The sequence below is a fragment of the Blennius ocellaris genome (assembly GCF_963422515.1).
Source record: "Blennius ocellaris genome assembly, chromosome: 9".
Lineage (NCBI taxonomy): Eukaryota > Metazoa > Chordata > Actinopteri > Blenniiformes > Blenniidae > Blennius > Blennius ocellaris.
In genome coordinates, this window is record NC_137658.1 from 22,756,571 (window position 1) to 22,784,321 (window position 27,751).

A 27,751-nucleotide genomic window follows, 5' to 3' on the forward strand; every position below is an offset into this window, starting at 1 on the left:
AGAGCAGAGTGAACCCAATAACCAGAGCCCTCTGGATCAAATGAGACCACCGCCAGCCGCATCTATAAGGGCCGTGCGCATAAACTAACGTGGCCCTTTTAACCTTTGAAGGATTGCACGGTTGTTGTTTTTTTTTTCTTTGAGTAAAGCATCAGCAGATCTTTTTATGCTGGGGCGATCCTGCAGACACTAAACTTTCTACCTGAGATGGAGGATTAAAAGTAAAAGAAATTGCTTTCTGGGGAAGTTCAGGGTCTTTGTTCATGGGAGGTTCACGTTGACCTCCTTTGACTTGAGGCTCATTTATGCTTTATGTCTGTCTCCTGGACATGTCCAGATCTGCACCAACAGAGCAGTACCACCAGCCGGTGGTGAGAGGGCACTGTGGAGGTCTCAATGTGAATAACACACACGTTAGATGTGTTTTAAGAACATGCACGTGACATCTCAAGGTGTTTAATGTCCTCACAGACCTCAAATGAAGGCCCCTCCCCCAATCCTGATCCGTTCTCAATACCAACTTCAGTATGACCTGCTGTGTTCAACACTGTATATCAGTAACTGCGTCCATCACAGAAAGAACTTTACTCTTTTTGGTATTTGGATGGATGGATGGATGGATGGATGGATGTAGGGATGGATGGATGGATGGATGGATGGATGGATGGATGGATGTACCATTTGTATGTAATCAGCCAAGCACCGCCCTTTTATAAAACCTACATTGGGCAAATGTGTGTCCAGCCTTTTAGCCAACACTTTAGCCAATATTTTGGCATCTACAAATCTTAATTAAACAGAGCGATAGCTCCCACACTGCTGTGACTTCTTACTATCTTTGTGTACTAGTGTTATCACATCCCCTTTTTAAAGTGCATCTTCAAAAGACTACAAGTAGTCTTGGTGTGAGATCTGAATATTCTTTCTAAAAGTCCACTGGGAAGCCATCATCTCCTGGTGACTTTCCAGCCCACGAGGGTTTTATAGTTTGTTGAATCTCAGCGAGTGGAATATCACCCCTAACGCTCTGGTCCCAACCTGCCGTACTTGCAAGTGCGTGCTGTCTACTTGTGAAAAACGTGGGCAAAATTTAAGGGTGCAGACACGCTGTGGCGCTTTTAGTTACATGAGGAACCTTGGCTGCGTTCAGGCTACAGATTCCCCCCCAGTACGGGTGTCGTGCCTCACTTCTACAGCCAATGAGTGCACAACACACTGACTCCTTGAGCCTCCTGCCCTTGATCCTTGAGCAAACCCGCCATTGGCGCCGCCAGCCAGTACCCTGTACGCACTGTGCATACATTTTATTTTGAATGTGTGAAAACAAATAATTATTTTAGAGGGGTAATTTCTCTCTCCCTCTGCTTAGCGTATGGGAGTTTGTGGACTTACGGATCACTGTATCACATTTTTGTCTCTGCACAGAGATGCATTTATTTACAGTAACAGAATTTTATAGTGAACAGCATATGGCTACGAGAAATCCCAACCACGTTTGCAACGTTTGGATGAAAACAAATGCCGGTCTGTAGTGCGCACTGCCTATGTGTTTAAAGGTGTACAGGAGGATGTTCTTTTTCCGGGTGGATCATCAAGACTATTGGTCCTCCCAATTGTCAATCATTCTGGTGATATACTACGTAAGGCCGTCGTACGTGCTCGTCCCCGGGTAGCATGGATCTATTAGTTTTCACTTTCTGCGCATGCGCGCTTTCAGGTGTATATGGTGAGCTACGCCTTCAGCGAGCTCGCAGTTCTCACCGGGTACTTTGAAAATGTCAGAGGGTCGCAAGAGAAAAAGTGTCTTCGAAGTGTATGAGAAGAAGAGAAAGGCTTCGGAAGAGACAAACAAGACCAGAGTGTTTTTGGGAGATTCTTTCACACGATGGCGTGCGCTGAAAGCCCAGGTTGGGCTTCCCACTGATGCTTCAGTCGCCAAGTTTCTACTCCACAGGTAAAGTTTGGCATTCTATTTGGAGACTTGTAACCAGAGCGTGCACGAGGAGAACTGGGCTCGTGCACGTCTCTCGCACACGTTTTAGTAGGCGTTCCGTCTCGGGAGCAGGTAGAGCGTTGCACATGTGCATTTTTTCAAAAGGTGGAGAGGGCGGTTCTTTCCTAAAATTCGGGAAAATCCTCCTGTACACCTTTAATTTAAAATTTTAATTAATCAAAACTAAATGACACCACTGTGTACACTATTGTCCAGGACGATGATACTGCTGTGTTGAAACTCTGACCAGCCGCCTTTCTTTGAAATCTGGTTGAGAGATTTGGGGAGTGTGCTGTGGTTGAGAGAGAGCATTTGTGAATTTGTATGTATTCAGTGAGTCCGATTATCCTGAGCACACATTGTATAACTAACTATGTTCTTTGAGCCACATTTCTTTGAGAACCAGGAGACCACATGGTCAGCCCTGTAAAAATTCGCCAGTGGTCGCATGATGCAAACCCGGCTCGGATTGGCCCAGGACCATCCTGAACACAGCAGGGGACGGGAACATGATGCACAGGTATGGAAGACTGGACCACGAAAACACACCCGTCTCCAAGACAGAGTCGCGTCCAGCAGGACGCAGGACTTACATAGAATGACGAGTGGTTATATCCTTTGTCATATAGGCTTTATTTATGTACTTATTGTGCAACGGATCAGGATAATCCTCATTTTCCTCATGTACACATTTCAAACAGTTGCGTGTTCATGGAGAAATGATCAGAGAAGTTCACATTTTTTTCCACGATCCAGCACATTCACTCATTCACTCACACATTGATCGTGACTCATTCCACTGGTGTCTTGCCCATGGACACTTAGGACCCATTTACTTAGCATTTTCAAGTGAAAATGCATAACGTCCATTACGTTTTGTGTGTCCATTGACACAATGATGGTGCTCGGAAGTCACTGAAAATGCAATTTTTTGGAAATGGCTCTCAAAGTGGAACTTCTTGAAAATGCTCTGACCCCATGGAAATGGTGGGAAATGCAACTTTCTTTGAGGTGTTGCTCCTGGTCCTGTGTACCACGGCGGTAGTAAACAGTTGTTGTGCACATGCTCAGTAGAGACAATAAGAACAATGTTTCCTCCAGAGTGTCAGGACCCCCAGTCCACATTTTCCTGAGACCTGCTGGTTTTATAGTTGACAGTCACCATAGTAACAATCCAACATGGTCGTCTGTCCAAACCAATGTCTGTGTTTCCATTGTTAATGTTTACAGTGTATTTTTCTCTGTGTGCTCATGTGTGTGGTTTCATTGTAAAACCAAACAAACTTGGCATGCTAACGACGATATTTTCAGTGTTTCTGCTGTTTCTATAGAAACGGACATCGTTTTCAAAACATTGGCGTGTAAATGCAAAACATTTCTGAAGCAAAAATGCAAAAACGATGCATCTTCCCTTGAGAGGCTGTCGTGTAAACAGACATGCCTCAGACACAGAATGAGTAAGAACGGCTCATTATTGGGACAGGAAGGAAACTTGTTCTATTAACTTTGACTCTCAAACTTTCAATCTATCAGTTTCACTTTAACATGGTTCTTGCATCTGCGCTTGAATCTCACACCTTCCCTGTTATTTAATATTGTTATATTTTTACACAGAAATATTAACTAACTTAAATAACCCTTTTTACTAATGAGACTGAAATTTTGGTAATTAGCCATTTCCAGATTCTCTGGTGGTTCACCCTTTTAATATTAATGAATAAATAACGTATTTATTCAAATGAATGTTTTCTCATAATTTGTGCATAATTCATTAACTTTTAAGTAATTATTCAATTACTTTAGGAGTTGTTAATGAGTAAATGACAGTTTACTTCCATTAATAATAAAACAATTTCATAAATTACTTCCAGGGATTTATTTATTTTATTAATCTATTATTTGCTGTAATGTAATGCTAATAACAACCATAAATCACAAGACAACTGATATCAAAGCATGCATATTATTTCACGACAAGGCAAACTCACCACGAAGAGGACTATCACCAGCCCGCCAACAGTCGTCAGTTGAAACTCAAACTGTCCCATCAGTTACTGCCGGCCAGCAGCCGGCCCCTTCTCAGGCATGCTCACAGTGATGCTCAATTAAACCAATTCTATTTAATTGAAGCTTGTCATAAGGCAGATGTTGAATGTATCTGAGCTGCACAGCCTTGAATGTATTGAGAACTGTATGAATTAAGTTTGGTGTCACTGAGCCAAAGAAACATGTATGTGCTACATCTAAGAGGGGCTTGGATCAGTTTTTAGAGTGCACACACACACACACACACACACACACACACACACACACACACACACACACACACACACACACACACACACACACACACACACACACACACACACACACACACAGTATGCGGGTTGCTGCTCGTGCTGAACCTGAGTTAATAGCTGGGAAATATGTTGTCCCTGACAGAGTTCACACCAGGTCAGTGTGATTATGAGTGGAGGTGAAAGTGAATCAACAGGAAGGTGGATGTGGAGGAGCTGCAGGACAGGGCTGATAGCCACTTGCCAGGGCAGGTCACTCTGGCTGTGAATGGCAGTGTGTGTGGAGGTGTGTGTGATGAGCTGTGTTTAGGTGTGGTGTGCAGGTGATTTCCAGTGATAGGGTTAAGGTTGGCTAACTTTCCATTAACCTGGACAGCATTCAGTCACCTTCACTTACATCCTTCCTCAGGCCATGCATTAACATTCACTCCATCTCTGCAGTGTGTGTGTGTGTGTGTGTGTGTGTGTGTGTGTGTGTGTGTGTGTGTGTGTGTGTGTGTGTGTGTGTGTGTGTGTGTGTGTGTGTGTGTGTGTGTGTGTGTGTGTGTGTGTGTGTGTGTGTGTGTGTGTGTGTGTGTGTGTGCGTGTGTATAAGTATTAATCTCCTCAATATTGTCTCCATGAAATTGACATTTGACAGTATTTGTGTAGCGACAGCAATCCAGTTCTTCTTGCGCTCTGATTGGACACACAATTTTCTACAATTATCACAGTTATGGAGGAAAATATGTTCTGGCTGACTGCACTGATGTGTTTGACTATGACTTGTTGTTTAATTGTTGTTGTGTTTCAGAATGTCCATAGAAATGGCTGGGAAGTGGACAGGATCCAACTGTACCTACTGGTAAGATGTTTAACAAAATAAAGTGGCCATGGTGATTATGCCTCCCTACATTCAAAGAAATGTAGGGAGGCATTAAATTACTGTAATTATTGGCTAGGAAAATAAATTGTTTATACAAGCCCATTTTCAGTTTCATTTCCTAAAACTGGGAAACTTGCAGCAGTTTATTGACATTTTTCCAGTATTATACCCACATGGTTTTCATGTCTATATGATTTTCTTCAAGTACTGAAACTGATGGAAAATGCTTAAAACATTCAGCTGTCACAACCCGCTACCAGTAGTTTTAATTCCCTGTTTAATCAGTGTTTATTTGTTTTATCTACAGCAGGGGTCTCCAGCTCTGGTCCTCGAGAGCCCCCGTCCTGCATGTTTTAGTCTCTCCCTGCTTCAGCATACCTGCATGTAATGAGATGTCATCACCAAGGTTGTGAAAAAGCCCCATAACGAGCCCCTCATTGGAATCTCCACACCTCTATCCAAACCGAAATTATGTTCCGGAGTCCCGGAGAGCTTGAAACTGGTGGAGCACCTCCACCAGAGCTCGCCGGCCATCGAAGCTGGACAGCCTGGTGTGGACGCTGTGCAGGATGTCCTCGAGCTGTTCAGTTGGGGATGAAGCTGCTGGTGGAGATGGCTCAGGGCGGCTCATCTTGTTACGATGGACTCTCCATGGCCACCCACATCTCATGACCTAAATGTGACTGAAGCGAAATCTGTTGTGTCACTTGTACTGTATAATCTGTTTGCTTGGATTATTGGTGCTTCAGAGGAACCCACACCAGCACGTTGTGTCAACATATCACATGACTTGAGTCTTTAAGTGTTATCCATTTGTCAAGTGTATCTTGCTTCTATGGGTCGATAGCAGACACCCAAATCTCTGTGTCTTGGTCTAACTGTTCATCATCTAACAGGTTCATCACAAGATATGTCACTTGTCAGTAGACTTTGACAGTGTGCTTCATGGGACACCGTTCTGAGTGCCGTCAATGAACAACAGTTAAACCACAAAAAGACGGCCCCTACAGAAGGGAGTTTCCACATTCAAACCACCCTCTAACATCCCAGTGGAACTGTACCAGCAGTCAAAAAGACAGGGACCCCAGAATCTGTCTCATCATGACTCATCATTTCTTTGCAGACAGAACCACACACATTGATGACAGAGCCTGCTGAACGAACTGGACTGGGATACATATCAGTTAAGCAGTGATGCTGGCTACTCTCATATTACTTTTTTTCAGTAACAAATAATGTAACGCGTTACTATTTCCAAACCAGTAATCAGATTAAAGTTACTTGTCCAAGTCACTGTGCGTGAATGTTATAGTGTCCCGCAAGGTGAGTTTCTTGTCTGCAAAGCCACTTTATTATTAAAAAGAACCGTCAACTCCTCCGTTCTCCTCCCAACGGAACCAGACACATGGAGCGCACGCTCACCTGACCCGCCTCCTTCTCTATTCTCAGCCAATCACAGGCCAGCTCGCTCTAACTGTGCATTCAGGTAATAGAAAAGAAATGGAGGCAGTGCGAATACATAAATAAATAGTGCAACAACAGACTACAAACTACATCTCTGGGTAAATAAATATCAGTAATAGTAAAAATGTGATACTAAAAGCATGAGTCAGATATAAATAGAACAAAGAATGAAGGTCAAAGGTTAAATACATATCAGCAGGTGCAGGAGGTATGTAACCTAGTTACTTTTAAAAACAAGTAATCGGTGAAGAAACCCCACACACAACCCCAAATTGCTTCCAGTGGGTTGACTGAGTGCCTTGCATGGCATCTGCCTCCATTGGTGAGTGAATGAGTGAATGTGAGTAACAGTGGTTATAGTGGTTAACACTGGTTATGCAGTGGAAAAGTGTCATATCAGTGAAATCCATTTACCAACAAAACCATCATTGCAAATGCTGACATATGGGTTGTTTCAGTTATCTAGGTATGGAGAGTACTTCCTATCTAATTATCTAATGTGTGTGTCAGACTGTGTTTGCTTGCGATTTATTTGTGTAATTTAATATGTTATTGTTCTAATTTAAGATTCTCACATTGGTGATCAACAGAGAAAAGAAACCTGCCATCCTTTCAATGGATTTGTTTCCTCACTTTCAATTTCATTCACTTCTAAGTGGTTTCAATGCTAGTTTTTTTTTATTTTTAATACAGTTTATAAAAGAGGGAATCCTGCTAACCAACAACCTGAGAATTAGATTGTGGTGGAGAAGTGATTAAGCCCCTGATGTGAACCAGGGGTGCTGCGTCACCTGTCTGCTCATAAAAGAGAGCAAGGAAAAGAGAAAAGAGCAGCCGCCAGACACACAGACACGTGTGAGAAGAGCCTGAAAGAAGGCAGCAGTGTTGACGAATGTTGGTTTTTTTGTAGTTTTGGTTTTCATGTAATTTAATAAAAGAATGGATTTGGAAAGCCGTGACGCCGTGCCTCTGTGGGGGAACCCTGCGGTGGTATGCTCAATTGCCACATAGACCTCTCTCACTCTCGCTCTCTCTCGCTCACTCTCACTCTCTCTCTCTCTCTCTCTCACTCTCGCTCTCTCTCGTTCTGTTCTGTCTCTCCATGTTTCCTTCCACCTCTAAGCACCTTGAACAGGACCTACAGCTATTCCACCTCTGATTAAACCTAATAATTAGCTGTGTGTGTGTGTGTGTGTGTGTGTGTGTGTGTGTGTGTGTGTGTGTGTGTGTGTGTGTGTGTGTGTGTGTGTGTGTGTGTGTGTGTGTGTGTGTGTGTGTGTGTGTGATTTTTATCATAGTTTTGAGGACATCCTATTCTTCTCCAATCATCAGCCAGCTCCCTGTGGGCAGACACTAATTAAAATCAATAGCCTCTTCAGACTGACACTGAAGGTTCAGCCACAACGAGGCGATGTGACCGGTAGACAATAATCTTCACATTTTCACACCGTTGGCACTTCTGAAACAATAATAAAAAAAAGTCCATAGCAAACAGGGGATCGCAGCGCCGCTACAAAAAAGCAGCTATTCACAGCTGAAAAAGCTGGAAGTGTCAGAGTTAATTAAGCAGACAGTGAAGTCTCAGTTAGCCAGGCTGGGCAAGTGGTGTGGAGGGGGGGGGGGGGGGGGGGGGGGGGGGGCGGGTAGAAGGTCACAGGGACATTGTTTACCTGAAGATGTGCTCCAAGATAAACACACTAGCCTTTTGTGAACACACAACAGAAAACAGCAGTGAGCCATATCACTACAGAGCTGCAATAAGTCCCTGCTGACCTGTGGAGGTCCTCAGAGCTCACTGCCTTCAAACCAAACCTCAATGGAGATGTGATGGCCAATGGCCCTGCCCGGATTTTCTTTGGTCAAGGTCCGAGGCGAACCCAGAACTGGAGTTTTGCAGGTTTTACTGAGCAGACAGGGCAAACAGGGCGGCGTTCAAGAAGGTCCAGGCAGAGGTCAGTACGCAGGAGAAATCCAAAACACAAGAAGTCTGCATGGGAAAACACAAGGAGCACAGAGATATGAAGGAGCAGGATTTAAATACATGAGGAAAGGGAAGTCACAAGTGAGACGAATCAAGCAGATCACACACACACACACACACACACACACACACACACACACACACACACACACACACACACACACACACACACACACACACACACACACACACACACACACACACACACATACAGGAGGACACAGGAAGGGCAGGTGACAGGTGCAGACAGACGGAGGACTATATAACAAAACAGGAAGTGAAAACTGAGTAAGAGACGTGGACTTGACGAATAAAGACAGACTTCAGGTACTTTTTTGCACGTCCTTAGAAAACTTAAGGGCGTGCATGTTAAAGACTATAAATACATGGAGGTAATGTTAAAACAACAACAAACCATTTGGAGCCTCCGTGAATAAAGAATATCAGGTGTATCTCTCACATTAAACAAGGTACTGGGAGATTATGAAAGTTGATTCATATACAAGATGGCTGTCAGGAGTTTCCTCTGAGAATCTGGCCTCTTCGAATAAAAAAAAAAATAAAAATTTGCGGAATCCTTTCTGGTACTCTCAAATCCAGTTGTCCACGGACTCAAGTTGCTTTGATTTATACATGGTCTCAACATTGTGGACGATATCTTATCTATTTGCCGAGCTTGTGGCTGGAGCCCAAGTTGGTGGGCTCTTGGGCCTACTGGGCCTCTGACAACACAGACTGTCACCGTCAACATTTTCAACTTTCATCAACATTTTAATGGATGGCACTGCTGACGAGAAAGGAAAGAATTGGAGAGACTCAGAGAAAAAAGGTGTGACCAATGCTTTCTCAAGGCTTCGGCTTAGATGGAACAAATATGGACATGGTTGTCAATTATTTCCCTGTGAAAATGATGCATGACTTAATACTTGATGATGGAGTGTTGTGGTTACAGATGCAACTTCCATATTTAAAACCAATAGTTCTTACCTGTTGTTATAGGCCACCTAGTGCCAGGCTAGAGTATTTAAATGGTTTATGTAATATACTAGACAAGGTGGCTGAGGAAAACAGAGAGCTATACTGGCTGGGTGATCTGAATATTGATTGGCTATCTTGATAATTGTCCTCTGATGAACAAGCTTATATCTATGACAGACACCTGTGGATTATCTCAACTGATGTATCAACCCACAAGAGATTCTACTAATAGTCCAGGATCTTTAACGTAAAAATGTATTGATTGTATTTACACTAATAATTCTGATCTGTGCTCAACACCCGTTTCTGTAACTGTTGGTTTCAGTGACCACAGTGTGTTGCCGTCTCCAGGAGAACAACGCTGCCCAGAGCCTGTCCTAAAATCATTACCAAAAGGACTTATAGGGCATTTAACCAGGAGAATTTTCTAAATGAACTTGATAACATTAAATGGGATTTGGTACGTGCCATTGATGATGTGGATACCGCCCTTAATTTATTCATGGTTCTTTTTCATGAGAGTTGTTAACAAGCATGCCCCGTTAAAGAAATGTACTGTTAAAGCCAAAAGTGCTCCTTGGGTTGATACTGAATTAAAGAGCTTGATGGCTCAAAGGGATGAAGCCAAAAAGGTTGCTGTTCTTTCAGACTCTCTTGAAGACAGAAAACTTTATTGTACGTTAAGGGATCACGTGACCAAGGTGAACAGAGTGAAAAAGAAAAAAGAGAAAGAGAATATCCGACAGTGGTACGGACAGTAAGAGAATGTGTAATGTACGCAATGAAATCATGGGGAAAAAATCTACCTGTTCTTCTTCTGTTGAATTGAATGGCGTTTATTTGACTAAGCCATCACACGTTGCAACTTGTTTCAATGATTATTTTGTTAATAAGGTTTCCAAACTTAGAGAGAAAATGGATTGTACTGCTGATTCCAACTCCCATGAGCTGATAGAAAAGTGACATCAGCCATATCAATTGCACATTTTTTTAAATTTTATTAAAGAAATGTTTTCTTAGTTTTGGCAAGGTTCCAAGAAACAAGCGATGATGCTGCCATTGCACTCTCTTGTATGACATTATCATGTTTTCAAATTTTTTCTTTTGTAGCTGTCGGATTTTGTCGGGTCGTTGGCATTAAAGCCGGCGGCACCAGAGAGTTGAAGTGCCGCTTTAGATTATCCACTTTGCTGACAGCTCCGGTCTGCATGCGTGTCAAGCATGTGGGTTTAGCATTAGTATGGGCCAGTAAAATAAAACAAAACTGTTCAGCCCAGTCAGATTTGAATTGATGGTTTTCCTGGTCGACTTTGTGCTTTTTCATGCTGCAGGTCATGTTCTTTGTTTAAATTCAACTTACTGGCAATAATTCTGCTCAATGGCGGGTGGTTTCGCGGCTCGGGAAATTCATCTGTGGACGTCTGAGGAGCGCGCATTGACGTAATTATGTTAGATGAGCTCGGACTACGGTGTGGAATAAGGTCCAAACAACGTATAACAGTGCTTTTTTTTTTTTTTTTTTAATAGAAATTGCACTTTGTTTCACATTGAGGTGGAGCCAGTGGGCCAGAGCAGGCCAGACATTTGGCACACGGGCCACCTATTGAGTACCATTGGCCTTAAAGAGTGTAGAGAGTCTAAGAGCAGGGATTCTCAACTGGTCCCATTCTGGGACCCACATTGTCCCATGGTCATTAGGTGGAAACACACTTTTGTCAGGATTCAACTGACAAAATAAAAAAAAAAAATATATATATATATACTTAAATATATATATATATATATATATATATATATATATTTTTTTTTTTTTTTCAAAATGCATTTTTTTATTCTCTCTTTGCGGAATTGATTGATTCTTGTGAATTGATCCACAGAGCAGTACTGGTCTCCGGTTGGGGACCCCTGGTCTAGGCAGGGGTCTCCAATCTCTGTCCTCAATGCCTCTGTCCTGAATGTTTTAGCTCTCTCAATAATGAGGGGCTCATTTCACAACCTTGGTGATGACATCATCATTTGACTCAGGTATGCTGAAGCAGGGACAGAACTAAAACATGCAGGATAGGGGCCCTCGAGGACCAGGGTTGGGCTCCCCTGGTCCACAGAGTCTTGAGGTGGAGTGTTTGAGGGAGCTGGAGTGTGGTCAGAACTGACTGCAGTGAGAGAGTAGAGAGTGTTGTGGGGTTTAGCAGCTCGCCAGCCCTGTTGTTTTGGTCCAATCTGGTCACAGCCCACAGGAACTGTTTGTTTCCTTTAATAAAGTGTTTGAAGATGATCCCTGCTCCTTTCAGCCACAATACCAATGCAACAGAGCATCAGTGTGGAAAGAAGCTAAGCTAACATGAGCAGTGAGCAGATGTGAGGATGAAACAGAGGAGAGGTTCAGTTTAAAAGCTGAGTGATGGAGCACAGCATTATATCAACTCATTGCTTACATTTATCCACCAGCGAATGATAAATATGTAGCCACTAGTTAATGCTAAACATGGACTCCCATAGCAGACGGGTCTGGGCCAGATCCGGCATTAATCCAGCACTGGTAGCTGACTTCTGGCACAGCAATTTGTATGTTAACCAGATGTGGGCCAGGTCTGGCAATGATGGCACCGTTTATATGATGGCATGCCACATGTGGACCGAATCTGGTTTGGTGTATCTGGCCCAGTTCTTTCATGCCAGATATGCACCAATTGTGGCTGACCTTATGTCATCCATATATCTCATAAACATGCTTTTTTTTTTCAAGGTGAACTCAAAATAATTGTTAAGTCTTACTCTTTAAATCTTTTTCTATTTTTATTGGTGTCTGTAAAGCCAACCAAAAATAAATGTTAAGTATTCCCTTTAAAATGTTTTTTCCACTTTTATTGGTGTGTGAAAAGCCAACAAAAAACAATTGTTAAAATGTTTTTTTCTATTTTTACTGGTCTGAAAAGCCAACCAAAAATAATTGTGAAAAAGTTTTTCCAATTTTATTGGTGTCTGAAAAGCCACCCAAAAATGATTAAGTCTTGCTCTTTAAATGATTTTCTTCAATCGGCGTCTGAAAAACCACTCACACACGACCACCCACCCAGGTGGAGAAGGCCAATGTGGAAATATCAAATGATAAGCTGATGTTGTTCATGGCCTATATAATTAATTGCCAAGAGCAAGTAAAGCACAAAACAGAGAAAATTAGAATAATTGTGAAGGGGGCTGAAAAGTTTTTGGCAATGAAAGGCATAACCTGGGAACAAATCAAGAAGAGACTTGAAACAGACGGTCTCAAGTGATAAAGGAAGCCGTTAATTCTACAATGGAACACGAGAAGTCTTATTGCAAATGGCCAGGAACTTAAAGGATTTGTAAGACAACTGGAAATAATATGTGTTCAATAAACCTGGCACCAACCAACCATAGATTTAGTGATTAAAGGATACAATAGCATCTATAGAGATAGAGGGGAGGGTGTGAAATATTTGTCAAACAAGGAATACAATATAGAGTCTTTGGTAAAGGAACAGGGTCAAGCAATTGAGATTTGGAGAAAAGATAGAAATATTAACATACTTAGGTATTACAACCCATGTAGAAGGTTAACAGTAGAATTGTTGGATAAACTAGTTGGACATTTAGGGGGAAAAGTTATATGGTGTGGGGATTTTAATGTGCACAGTACATTATGGGGTAACGGTAATGATGAGAACGGTAAAGTGATTGAGGAAGTAATGGAGAGTAAAGATTTAGTATGCTTAAATGATGGGAGTGGCACAAGAATTAATTGCAGAACGGGTTCAGAGTCAGCTATAGATTTTACACTGGTGTCAGATTCACTTGTGGGGAGTTTGTTCATCGAATGTGATCAGAGAAACAACGGTCGGCAGTGATCATCCTATTACCACTGGGTTAGATGTGGGGCTGGAGACAACTAGCAATGAAGGACTGGATACATGGGCATTTGCAAGTGCGGATTGGGAAACATTTTAATATATGTGTGATAAAGAAAAAGAAAGCAATTGACACTAAAGAAGATGCTGATCAATGACATCTTTCTATTTGTTTCTATTTGTGCTATTGTAGATGTAGCAAGGAAGTCCATTCAGGAGAAGGGGGGTAAGCGCGAAAAGAAGATTGTCCCATGGTGGACAAAAGAGTGTGACAAGGCAATTAAGGATCAAAATAAAGCTTTTAAAGTTTTAAAAAGAAATCACAGTTTTCAGAATTTGATTGAATATAAGAGATCGCTCACAAATGTAAGGCATGTTATAAAAAGTGCAAAGAAAGAATATTTGAGATCATTTTGTGACTCGGTGGGAAGGAAGACAAAAATAGGGAAGGTTTGGGGAATGATAAAAAGAATGACTGGGATTAAAAGAGAATATGGATATCCTGTGCTAAGAAATGGTGGCAGGATAGCAGCAAATGATGAAGAGAAAGCAGAGATGCTGGTAAAGGCTTTTGGAAAACTTCACAGTTCAGGGAATATTAGTGATGAAGGGAAAAGAGGGAGGGAAACTACAACGGGGGGAAATGAGCAGTTTGAGGAAGATAATAATGATTTATTAAACAAGGCATTTACAAAGGAAGAACTGAATTGAGCACTAAACAAAACTAAGACCTCAGCACCAGGTAAGGATCACATTTGTTAAAAAAAATAGTTTTTTGGATATTGTCACAAGGCTGGAAGGAGGCTGTGGTAGTTCCAATATGCAACCCAGGGAAAGATTGCACAAGTCCAGGGAATTATCGACCGATCGCTTTAACATCCAATGTCTGTAAGATAATGGAAAAGATGGTGAACGATAGATTAACATATTATGTAGAAAAGAAAGGGTACGTATCCAAATTCCAAAGTGGGTTTAGAAGACGGAGACGTACTTTGGATCGAGCGGTATGTTTAGAGCAAAATGTAAACAAGTTTTAAATGATTAAGTGATGAGGTGTTTGGTGGGATATGACTGGGTGGCAGACAGAAGTGCTCTAAAGGTAACATATTGTGGACTGATTAGGTCAGTGATTAATTATGGGTACATAGTATATGGATCAGCAGCAAACACTCTTCTGAAAAAGCTGGAAAAGGCCATGCTGGAGGGACTATGTCTCTCGGCTGGCCTGGTAACGCCTTAGGAGTCACACCAGAAGAGCTGGAGGAAGTGTCTGGGGTGAGGGAAGTCTGGGCAACTCTACTCGGACTGCTGCCTCCGTGACCCGGCCCCCGGATAAAGCGGTACATAATGGATGGATGGATGGATGGATGTTTGCAAAATGGTATCGTTGAAGCAGTGTGCCTGCAGCTGACCCAGTACTGGCCCATGTGTGGGCCACCTCTGGCAAACCGGATCTGGGCCACCAAAGGGCCGTCATTCTTTGCGGGATGTGGGCCGCACCTAAGTGCATCGTGGGGGCCGGAGCCGGGCCTGACCAGCTTTGCTATGTGGGTAGCTACCAGCAAACAGTAATCATATATAGCCACCAGGTAATGCTAAACATGTAGCCACCGGATAATGCTAAACAAGTAGCCACCAGCTAGTGCTAAACAAGTAGCCACCAGCTAACGCTAAACATGGAGCCACCGGATAATGCTAAACAAGTAGCCACCAGCTAAACATGTCGCCACCGGCTAATGCTAAACAAGTCGCCACCAGCTAATGCTAGACATGTAGCTATCAGCAAACAATAAACATGTATCCACCAGCTAATGCTAAACAAGTAGCCACCAGCTAATAAAACATGTAGCCATGAGCTAATGTTAAGTATATTCCAGCAATATCCAAACAACAGATAAAATCAAGGGGAATTTCTTGTTTGAACATATGTCGGTTTCTTTACTCATTCATTCATTAGCCATAATCAGTATAAAAATGTTGCTTCTAAAACTGCAATGAGAGTACAATGGAACTGAATAATCAAAAGGAGTCAAACTTTCCCAGGTCAATAGTGTGACTGTACACACTATATCTGTCATAATGAGTCAGAAATGTAAATGCCAATTTAATATCTTGTTTTATTGGTACAATATTACTCAAGTAAAAGTAAAGAGTGGGCAGCAAAACTTCACTTAAGTAATATAGTGCTTGTATCTAAACCGACAAGTATGTAATTTGTAAGTAATGTCATTAACATCACTGAATTGAGACATGCATGTTCACATACAATGAAACAAAATAACTTTTATTGGACTGTAAAAAGAATTAAATGAAATTGACTTCCTTGCTGCAGTTTGTCTGCTGTCACTTGACTGTGAGGTTTCATTTGATTGATCACTGAGAGTCAGGAGCCGGAGCCTGAGGAAGGAGAGTCTCCACCAGATAATGACATTAGTTTGATATTGAAGACAACTTTTTCTGGCGCACCTCATGTCTCAGGGTGTGTCAGGACCATTCATGGTGAACAACAAATGTTGAGTGGGGCTGCATTTTAACAAGGATGATGTGAAGACACTCCAATTCTGAAATAGTGAAAAAATTGAGTGGATTTCCTCCTGCAGTTCCCACTGTGTTCACTCCAAAGTTTTAAAGAGATATATCTGTGCAGATAATGTGTATTTAACAGTTGATTTCAGCATGCTATCTATCAAACATATATCCATCTCTCCATCTATCTATCTATCTATCTATCTATCTATCTATCTATCTATCTATCTATCTATCTATCTATCTATCTATCTATCTATCTTTCTGTCTACCTACCTATCTATCTATCTATCTATCTATCGATCGATCTATCATCTATCTACCTATCATCTACCTATCATCTATCTATCATCTATCTATCGAGATACCTATCAAAACAGTCATTCAAACTGCTGATCTCACTGTGAGTCACGTCAACCACTGAGGGGAGAAGCAGAAACAATATTATTGCCTAATAAGCATAAGCAGCCGTGTGCTGTGGCCCCTTGTTCCCTGTATGTGGGACCAATGTGTTAATAGTGGGATGGGTGTAGGTGATAGCAGTGTAGCAGTGTTAAGTCCCTTCACACGTATTAGCAGCTGCTTTCCATCCATCCATCACAGACAGCCTGAAACACACCAGCAAATAGACACATTCATCAAAGCCTCTCTCTCTCTCTCTCACACACACACACACACACACACACACACACACACACACACACACACACACACACACACACACACACACACACACACACACACACACACACACACACACACACACACTAATAGTGTTGTGGTTGACAGAGTTGTATGTGATGAATTGTATGTCTCTTCCAGACTTCTCAAAGTTAATTTTCTAAAGACTGCTGCCCATCGGAGAGGAGAGGAGATGATAGAAGTCTGGTCAGTGTGTGTGTGTGTGTGTGTGTGTGTGTGTGTGTGTGTGTGTGTGTGTGTGTGTGTGTGTGTGTGTGTGTGTGTGTGTGTGTGTGTGTGTGTGTGTGTGTGTGTGTGTGTGTGTGTGTGTGTGTGTGTGTAGCCAGTGGTGGGGTTTGCCTTCGTCCGGGGGTCCACAACCAGTCCAGTTTGATCTTGATTGGTTCAAACCAGTAAAATGACAGAATAAAAACCTGCAGAAATCTTCACAATTACAAAATATATTCCTTAATACTTAAACATAAAATGGTAATTGTTGAAGTTTAGTTTTAGAAAAATGCACATTTCTTTCTTTTCATTTTGTGGATTTGAAAAAAATATACCGAATTAGTTTTTTTGTGAAAGACTGAGCCGTCATTTATGATGCAAGAACCATATTGAAGTAAAACTGGTAGATTGAAAGTTTTAGTGTCAAAGTTAATAGAACAAGTTTCCTTCCTGTCCCAATAATGAGCCGTTCTTACTCATTCTGTGTCTGAGGCATGTCTGTTTACACGACAGCCTCTCAAGTGAAGATGCATCGTTTTTGCATTTTTGCTTCAGAAATGTTTTGCATTTACACGCCAATCTTTTGAAAACGATGTCCGTTTCCATAGAAACAGCAGAAACACTGAAAATATCGTCGTTAGCATGCCAAGTTTGTTTGGTTTTACAATGAAACCACACACATGAGCACACAGAGAAAAATACACTGTAAACATTAACAATGGAAACACAGACATTGGTATGGACAGACGACCATGTTGGATTGTTACTATGGTGACTGTCAACTATAAAACCAGCAGGTCTCAGGAGAATGTGGACTGGGGGTCCTGACACTCTGGAGGAAACATTGTTCTTATTGTCTCTACTGAGCATGTGCACAACAACTGTTTACTACCGCCGTGGTACACAGGACCAGGAGCAACACCTCAAAGAAAGTTGCATTTCCCACCATTTCCATGGGGTCAGAGCATTTTCAAGAAGTTCCACTTCAAAAAAATCTATTTTCAGTGACTTCCAAGAACCATTGTTGTGTAAATAGACAGCAAAAACACCATGAACGTTATGCATTTTCACTTGAAAATGCTCAGTAAATGGGTCCTAAGTGTCCATGGACAAGACACCAGTGGAATGAGTCACTGTCAATGTGTGAGTGAATGAGTGAATGCGCTGGATTGTGGAAAAAATGTAAACTTCTCTGATAATTTCTCCATGAACACGCGACTGTTTGAAGTGGGTACGTGAGAAAAATGAGGATTATCCTGATCCGTTGCACAATAAGTACATATTCTAATGTTCCTGTTAGTCAGGATTGGAACTTTGCGTAATTTTTCATCTTCAACTGAATGAGAGACATTCGAAGCCTTGAAGGGGAAACTTTGAGAGATTACCTTCGAGTCATTACGGCTCGCTGCTCCGTCTGACAGAAGATCCTCCATCCTGTCTTTGTGTGGCCATTCAGCGGGGGAGTAAACATGTCTTCAGTGGGGGGGACGGAGCCGGAAGACGAGGAAGGACGGACCGAGAAAATGACAGACGGTCCTCTTCGTCACTTTTATTCAATTAGCTCGACTTTCCTGCATAATGTGGGCCACTGATCATCTTACACACATGACAATCAGCTCACCTACTGTGTGTGTGTGTGTGTGCGTGCATGTGTGTGTGTGAGTGTGTGTGTGTGTGTGTGTGTGTGTGTGTGTGTGTGTGTGTGTGTGTGTGTGTGTGTGTGTGTGTGTGTCTATGTCGGTGTCTGTGTCTGTGTCTGTGTCTGTGTCTGTGTCTGTGTCTGTGTCTGTGTGTGTGAGACAAAGCGCTGCCATTATCCCCCGCTGACAAAAACCTCTCTGAGGGCAATTTCTCGAAATTATTTCAACAATGCAGCACGCCAAATGTCAGCATTCGCTAATTATGCTTATGCTAATTGTTAATTAGTGTCTTAATGGGATGATCTTAATTAACAAAAGGTTTGTGGCTGCTGCGGGCAGCGCCGCTTCCATAAAGGAGATGTAATTGCGGCACAGTGCTTGATGAACATGGATTTATGGGGCGTTTTTAACTGCACCGCTCCTCGTTTAATTCTATGATGGATAGATTTTCCGAATGGAGCAGATCGAATATGAAGTGAAGGCAGGAAGTCCTGTCGTGTCGTCGAGGTAAAGTCACGCACGCATTGAAATAAACAATGTGAATTCACCCGGTGGGGGTTTGCCGTGTGCGTGCTTGAATGTACATGCTTCAACAAGTGCTGAGCGTGTGGGTTTACATGCTGCTGACAGGTGGAGGCAGTTTCACTTCATTGCTCCTCACTGCTCTTCTTTAACTTTAGAATTCCCATCAGTTTGTTTTGAGGCGGTGTCCCCTGTGTGAATGCATTTTGTGTTGGAGTATTAATTCATCGGCGTGAGGGCAGAGTAGATGTGGGCACCATAAATTCATTATTAACCTCATTAGTACCGATAAACCCTCATGGAAGTACACAGACTTGGAACAAGTCAAGAACGAGAACAAAAACATCCTTCGAAGGCTCGGTGACGAGGATTTATTTTATTATATCCAAGAGATTGTTCAAAACACTCCGTCTCTGCTGCTCTGCACTCTGAGTGTTCAAAGTGGACGGGACAAGCCGCGCACCAATCAGGATATTGTAAAAAATAGGCAGGTGATTTTACACGAGATCTGATTGGTCAGTAGACGGCGCATTCATGTTCTTCTCCGGAGTTAAATATCAGAATACCGGGTGAATGTGCTTCGCAATCCAGAAATCCCAGGGTTAACTACGCGATATTGGAATATTGAGCGTGAAGAACATAGACCTGTACGAATAGTTTTATAGAAGTCCATGTTGCAGAGCCTGATACTCTGCTGAAGAATCGGTAAGTGTGGTGAGCTCCGTAGTTCACACCACACTATCAGATCTGAAGAGGAAGATCTTATGCAATAAAACAAAAGCTAATCAAGTCACAGATAGAAACGGTATCAAAGTAAATCCAGTTGGTTTTCCTCCTCCTGACCTGGAGCAATGAATTGTGAGGGTCTGAGTTTCAGCAGGTAGTTTAGAGGGAAAAAAGGGTTTCTTCATCTGTGGCGTCCCAATAAATAATGATATTGTTGACTTGCCTCTAAAAACATTGCGCTATCATAAAACTACAAGTCAAAGCTATAACATAGCGTCTCTGGGACTCAACATTTCCAACCACAGTTATTAAATATTAATTGACTAATCAGCTGTATTGCTGCAGCGAGAAGCTCTGACCCCGTCAGGATTCTGGAGACCTGTGAAGATACACTGTGGTGTCCCGCTCTAAGATGCTCATTCACCTTCTAATAGATCATGACTCCAATGTGAGGCTTTCCCATGTGGAGTTTACCTGTTGTGCCTGTTTGTGTCTGGGTTTCTCCACCACAATCCATAGACAAGCTTTCCAGATTAAAGTGAGCGTGCAGCAGAGTTAGTTTGCCCTGTGAAAGACCCTTAAAACTCCCGGGAACCTGTGTGGAGATGAAGAGACGGAGCAGTGTGAGGTCTTTACACTTTTAACTTTGGTGACTCCAAGTGGCGGAAGCACACAGCACACCGTAACGTCCATCTGTCAGTGTGTGTGTGTGTGTGTGTGTGTGTGTGTGTGTGTGTGTGTGTGTGTGTGTGTGTGTGTGTGTGTGTGTGTGTGTGTGTGTGTGTGTGTGTGTCAGCTCATAAACAACAGAGTGGATACCTTGTGTTGTGGCGATAAAAGATTCCAGTGGACAGATCAATAGGCCATATCAGCCTGTTGTTAAATTACTGATAACACTATTTGCTTTATTTCCTTTTTTTCTGCTGTGGCACACATGCCACATTTCTCTGCCTTCAGGTCTGATGTTATGTTTAACAGCTACAGTGTGTGTGTGTGTGTGTGTGTGTGTGCCTGCGTGCGTGCGTGCGTGCGTGCGTGCGTGCGTGCGTGCGTGCGTGCGTGCGTGCGTGCGTGCGTGCGTGCGTGCGTGAGAGACTATCATTGGGATTTGCACTGACCTTGTTGGGACCAGTCATCTCAGGGTTTTGTTTGTCGTTTGTTAACTACAGAGTACTGAATGTGTGTATTTTCAGAATCGGCACCATTTTGAAAATTCATTTTCTTGCAGATTTGCAGTTCATCATCTATTTGAAGGCCAACGTTCTTCTGTGGACATGCTGCATGAAGTGTTTGTAATTTGACACCAGCCTTATGTTATTTGCCGGTGCAGATGACCATATAAGGAAAAGAAAAGCTAATATCACGCCTCTAATAAACCATTTATTCGTGCTGTGAATTAATGCTGACGCTGAAGTGAAAACGCATCGTTTTTGCATTTTCATTACAGAAATGTTTGGTATTTATCCTGCAACAAATTCTGAAAGCAGTGCAGTAAACACGTTGAGCCACAAGTTGGTGCTGTTGTTTCTTTATGTAATGAAATCACACAGTCGTACACACAGAGAACAATAACTGTCAACATACGTACAGACGACCAAGCTGGATTGTTGTTATGGTGACTGTCAACTATAACGCTTACAACAAAAACATACCAAGTGGAATTGTACACCACAGAAACCTTGTTCAGTTGCAGCTTCAGCGTTTGCCTGCAGGAAGCAGCCAAATGTTGATCTCATCAAGAAGTTGTTGGAAAAATGTAGAAATAAAAAGTTTGGACTCCAGCACAAGCCCAGCTGAAGAGGAAATGGTGCCTAACCATGTTATTTGATGTCGCGATTAAAGGAAGCATCTGGCTGCAGACTGAAGTACTGAAAAATCAAGCTTTCTCGAGCACTACTTGTGAGTCAATAGCGTGATACTTTATTTAGTTGGAGACCAACTTTAATGATCATAAATAAGTAAAAATAAGTTTAAAAGCAGGTTGAAATGTGTTAAATTAGATAAATTTGTGCTGTCAATCAATAAACTTTTTTTTTTTAGAATTAATTGGACAATTTTCTGTAATTAATTGCAATTGATGACATAGTCTTTCTACTGAAGACTGAAGTTGGTTATGAATATTTATTAAGGGAAAACCATAGAATAAATGTCGACTCAACACTCAGAGACTATATTTAAAATAAAATACTTTTTTTTTCTAACCTCCTTTGCGTGAATGTTGCTTCTCTCCAAGATCAGCAAAATAATACAAACATCAATAAATAAATTAATAAACATCTAACATAAGTCTGGTGCAATGGGGGCAGGGGCCATCACACAGGCTCTGAACATGTGTTTTGTTTTGAAGGAAGACACATACACACATGATACAAGTTTAAAAGGTTTATTGGTGGTTTAGTTTTGGAGAAGGTGCAGACCTGCATAAAGGAAATAGTGCTAGTAAGAGTGTCCGAAAAATGTGTGAGTGATTGAAATGTTCTGATCTATTTGCATTAGTTCTGTTGGTGTTCCGGCCAAAAGAGTCCCCGGGGAGCCCTAAAGGAGGTTCCACTCTGTCAATACAGGAGGGGGGTGTCCTGAGTTTTAACTTAAATACATTTACTATATTTTTAAATACAAAAATGAATCGTTAAATTAATAAAGATAGATATTTTTTGTAGATATATTGTTGTAGTTTGTTATCACGAAGACGAAGTGAAGACGAGGTTGTCTCTCACGCTCAACCTCGTCTCTGAAGATCCCAGATCGATTCCTTCATCTTCTTGTTCTTCTCCGACAGCCCCGTCAATCCCCGGTGAAGCAAGTTCATCTCGCCCGGTAGTCCCCGGTTCTCAGCGGTCAGCTCGGCCACCTGCTGCTGGCTGAACTCCAGGGAGTCTCAGAGAGCCTGAAACTGACGGTGGAGACTTGGACTGGTTGTAGCACTCGTCCAAGTAGGTTTGAAGATCTTCTATTGTGTCCTCTTCCAGCAGTGTAGATTAGCTTAATTTACCCTTTGTTTCTTTGTTTGGTTTTCTTCTCGTTGGTAGGAAAAGTTTGCTTCACAGCCTCGGGGTCGCCATGTTGGACGTCACACTCCAATCACTCATTGCGCATGTTCCCACAACCGACTCATGAGTAATGTAAAGGTGTGTGTGTGTGTGTGTGTGTGTGTGGGTGTGTGTGTGTGTGTGTGTGTGTGTGTGTGTGTGTGTGTGTGTGTGTGTGTGTGTGTGTGTGTGTGTGTGTGTGTGTGTGTGTGTGTGTGTGTGTGTGTGTGTGTGATTTAGTTCCCTGCTCAGTCTGTAACAACAGCGATGGCTATCAGTTTAATTCAGTGACTTAAGAGAAAGTGATGTGTGTGGTTTGCTGCCTTCTTAAACAGACTTCTCTCTCTCTTTGTGTTTTATTTGCTTCCATCAGGTTTATGCTCTCATTCAGTTCGAGTGGCAGCACGACTGATTCCTACTTTAATAGGTACCAAAACTCTGTCTCTCTCTGACTCCTTGGAGTTAACTTTCAAACAGGCAGGGGAGACGTTCTGCAGTCGTTTTCCTTCAGACCTTCAGGAGGAATGGTCATGGCTGAATTTACACACACATAATCACCAAGGGCAAGATCAAAACAGACAAAACCAGAGCTCAACACAAACAAACACAGAAGCTTTTCAGATGTGACATTACCTCACTTCTCTTAATACTCTCATTTACTCCTTCAACATTCCAAGTACAAAAGGTCACATTTCCCTTTCTGTCATACAAACTTGAGTTTGATTGATTCGACGTGGACATTACTGGTCATTACTTGTAATCGATAGGTTTGTGCAGTCACCCTCCCCGCCCCTTCCCGACAGAACCCCAGGAAAAAATAAAACACGGGAACACTGAACAAGTGAACATGGCTTCCTACTTAAAGGAAAGCTTACAAAAGTACAAATTGTATCTCTAACTTCTAAATAATGCGAGGTCCCCCGCAGCTACAGTTGAATCAGAAAACAAAGCAAGTATTTATAGTCCAATTCTGTCCAAGGGGTTTGACTGCCAGTAATAGAAACATCTCAATGTTCATACTGTACCTTACTGTCCAGACAGTTGGCCACTAAAGCAATGTGTGGATAGTTATATCTTCTGTCAGGGTTATTCATCCAGCGTTATGTCCATTTTCAAATTAGGGTCAAAAAATGTTCCAGAGCGTAGCGTTGAGCAGCAAAGGGATCTGTAAACATCATTTCTGTGTCGTTGTGGGTCACTGAGGTCTCTGAGCTTGGCCGGGTGTAACAGACCAAATCTCACTCCAGGTTTATGGTGCAACAGGTTTCTCAGCGGGGGTAAAAGCAGCACGGAGTTCGGATATCTGAATGCGGTCTCCACCAGACGACAGATTCTTCTGTCTAAGTATCTCGTCCAGAGTGTGCCTGTAGTGCAGTGGTTCTCAATTATTTTCTGTCACGCCCCCCCTAGAGGACAGATTTTTTTTCAGGGCCCCCCCCCGAATTGTACTACCATTCAGAACTTGATAATATTTATTTATTTATCTGTATAAACCACTGTATCAGTTGCTGGCACCAGCATTCTGCATACAATCGCCTGATTATCAAAATAAATCTGCTATGGTGTGAGGTTTTTTGCACCTTGCGATGTGGTGGGCAACTTTGTAAGAGGCTAACAGTGCTTTTTTGTTTACTGATGCCGCGCTGACAAAATGACCGGCTTGTTGGCGATACTCATTGAGTTTACCATGAAAAAACTCCAGTGGCTTACTGACATAACGGGTGTATGGTCTCCAGGTGTATGGTGTATGGTCTCCAGGTGCCGTCTTCATTTATTTGGTTTCATGTTGTCCGCTGCCAGAGTTTTTAGGCATAAAACACAAACGGGTGTTTCCTCGTTTCCGACCGTGTTCACGGTAAACCCAAGGGCTATGTAGCATCGTCATATCTCCTGCTCTTACTGGGTTTATACCGGTTACTGTCACCTGTTTTCTTTTCCTCTGACGCCTCATCCTTTTTTCTTTTCACTCCTGTCAGAAACTTCTCCACCTCTCCTCCTCCTCCTCCGCCAGCTCTGTGCACCGGTGTTCGTGTAGTACTTTTTCTTCTCTACTGGTTGAACAGGCAGCCTGTTGATGAGTTTGAGCACTGCTGCCACCTAGTGGCTGGAGGCCCTTTTTTTATTGTTCAAGCATGAATAAAGACACTAATACTGAAAGTCGCGCCCGCCTCGCGCTCCCCCTGACACCCCACCACGCCCCCTCAGGGGGGCGCGCACCACCATTTGAGAAGCACTGCTGTAGTGTGTCCTGGCTAGAAGGTGTCTTGGGGGAGCCTTCGTCTCCGCAGTGCTTGGTGGGCACAGTCCAAGAGCAGGACCTCCTCCAGATCCGTGGCTCTTTACAGTTGTGCCACAAAATCACTCACCCACTGCCCCGTTTCTTTTCCTTCTTTCACTCTATGCACTTCTCCGTGAGCTGTTTAACTTGGTTTGTAAGGAGCTTGACTTTGCTTACTAGCTCAGCCACGGCGTTGAGGAGTTGAGTCCATTATGTCCTTAACCTTTTCGTGGTGACTGACAAGTTGTCTTTCCAAAGCAGACATGGAGAGTCTCAGCTCTCAAGACCGCAATTTCTCCCCCGAGAGTGTTGCAAATGTCCATTTTCATCTGGGCTCCGAGGCTACGTTCAGGCCTGTCTTCCCACTCACTGGCTTCAGGTTGTCATTTTTTGTGGTGACATTTCCGACGCCAAAAAGCAATGGGTTTTACTTGGCGTTTGCTTTGTCTAAAATCGGAATTTGCAAAGTTGTCTGCGGAGCTCGTGTCTCGCACACCTCACGCTATCATGGCTGGATACGGAAGTCACGTCTCAATCGTTTGTGCTGCGTTAGAGCTGGAAGCACTGCAGTTAGTGCTGCATTGCTAAAGAATTTCCCCGGGAATTAATAGTGATTCTGAGGTATTAAAGATAGAACAAATTTATTATAAGATGATGACGTCACACAGACCCTCACATTGTCCTAATTGAACAATAGTTTGTACTGCTTCCTTTTCTTTTCTTAAACTAACCTCAAGTTGTCTTTTGAAAGAACACATGCAAACATCTGTACATTTCATACTTTACTGTAGAGAAGAGTTTATTACAGCCTCATATAAAATCAACAATAAAACATTGGAGAGTGAAATTGAAAGCAAGGTAAATAAACTACCTGAGATTTTTCCTGAATCACAGGATCAGGAACTTTGCAAACTAACATTTCAGTTGCATGACATTTATAATGAAAAGCTAGAATGTGCCATGTATAGATTAACACGGGAAAACACTGGGAAATTATTGTCAACTGAAAGAAGAGGATCTTGCAAACACTATTTCAGCTATTAGACAGGATGACATATTGGTAACTCCCGCTCAAGAGATAAATGATGTATTCCAACAGTATTATAAGAGTCTATACACATACATATCTTGCAGTAGTATTCAAGAAGAGCAAGGAAGGTATTTCTCCAACATTAACGTGCCGCAACTTCAATCTGACCGAGCAGAGGAGTTGGAGTCACCAATATCTGAGAGTGAAATAAGAAAAGCAGTTCTGTCAATGAAAACTGGGAAATTCCCAGGCGATGATGCATTTCCAGCAGAATATTATCAGGAGTATATAGATATTCTTGCACCAATCCTACAGAACAGGACATAGTGGGGTTTGTTGTTTTACACTTTATCACATGTTGGGTTTGGTCCACATTTCTCCCAGTGAGTTAAGATCTTATACAGAGAACAAAAGTTATGAATGTAACTCCACTCCTATGAATCCCAGATGAAGCACTGGATGATGGTGGAGAATCTTGTAACAACACAGTCACTTGTGACGTCCTGGTGGCTCACGTGAGACTATATAGTCACGTGTCACCGGAAGCTCTGTCCCTTCACTTCTTGCTAGCAGATATCAGAGGCACTGGATGACGTAGAACAAAGTCACGAGGAACCTCCAATTCAGGAGAACAGCTGTCACAGGCTGACTTGATTGTGTGTGATTGATCCATGCCTATGTGGGGACTCTTACTACCTGTTGGGGAGGGAGGGGGTGTCCCAGGAGGGCCTGCACCCTGGCCTGAGCCACGGCGCTCTCAACGAACTAATATGAGGGTTTGACCTCGCAGGTATATGGAGTGAGGCTTTGCACTGGTGTTCCAGGGACGAGGACACTTTCGTCAGCGGGAGACGTCACGACTGACTCGACTTAATTACAGTCCTGCCTCCAATGATTAGAAAAGGGAGTGCACCTGTGTGTGTGTGTGTGTGTGTGTATGTGTGTGTGTGTGTGTGTGTGTGTGTGTGTGTGTGTGTGTGTGTGTGTGTGTGTGTGTGTGTGTGTGTGTGTGGCAGTCGTTCCGGCGCCAGAAAAGGAGTAGTGCGGAACATAAGAGACCAGGATCGGGGAGGCACCCGGCTGGACCGAGCCTGTGGGACGGTGGAGGAACGGCCGCGACAAGACGTACCTTGGGAGCGTTGGAGGGGGAGTGTTGGCCTCACCCCCTCTTCTCAGTTTAGTGTCACTTTCCTTAAACTCATTCTGCCCAGCCAGCTGAACTAACTGGCAACTTACCTGTTGCAGGCTGACAATTAGTGACTGCCTGTCCCTCCATCCTCTGAGCCCCAGGAGCTGTGAGAGTGGAGGAGCTGCTGAGAGAGAGGACGCACCGTGGAGCGACGCAGTGGAGGGGGAGAGTTCTTCTATTCCCCTCCTCTCTGGTCAGTGCTCCTCTATTTTTGTTCGTGACATTCATAGTCCGCCTGACTCACATAAAGACCCATGTTCCGGATAAATGCACTGACAGCCTACCTGTGAATCCTCAGATTCACCCACAGGTGGCGCTGGGGGGGGATACATAGGAGTACGCTCTTGGCAGAGTGACAGTTTCCCTCCCTGAAGGATCCATGTGCCACGAAAGGCTATGTAATAGTCATTAGGTTGTTTTTTTTGCACAACACTTTCTCTGCATAGAATTCAATG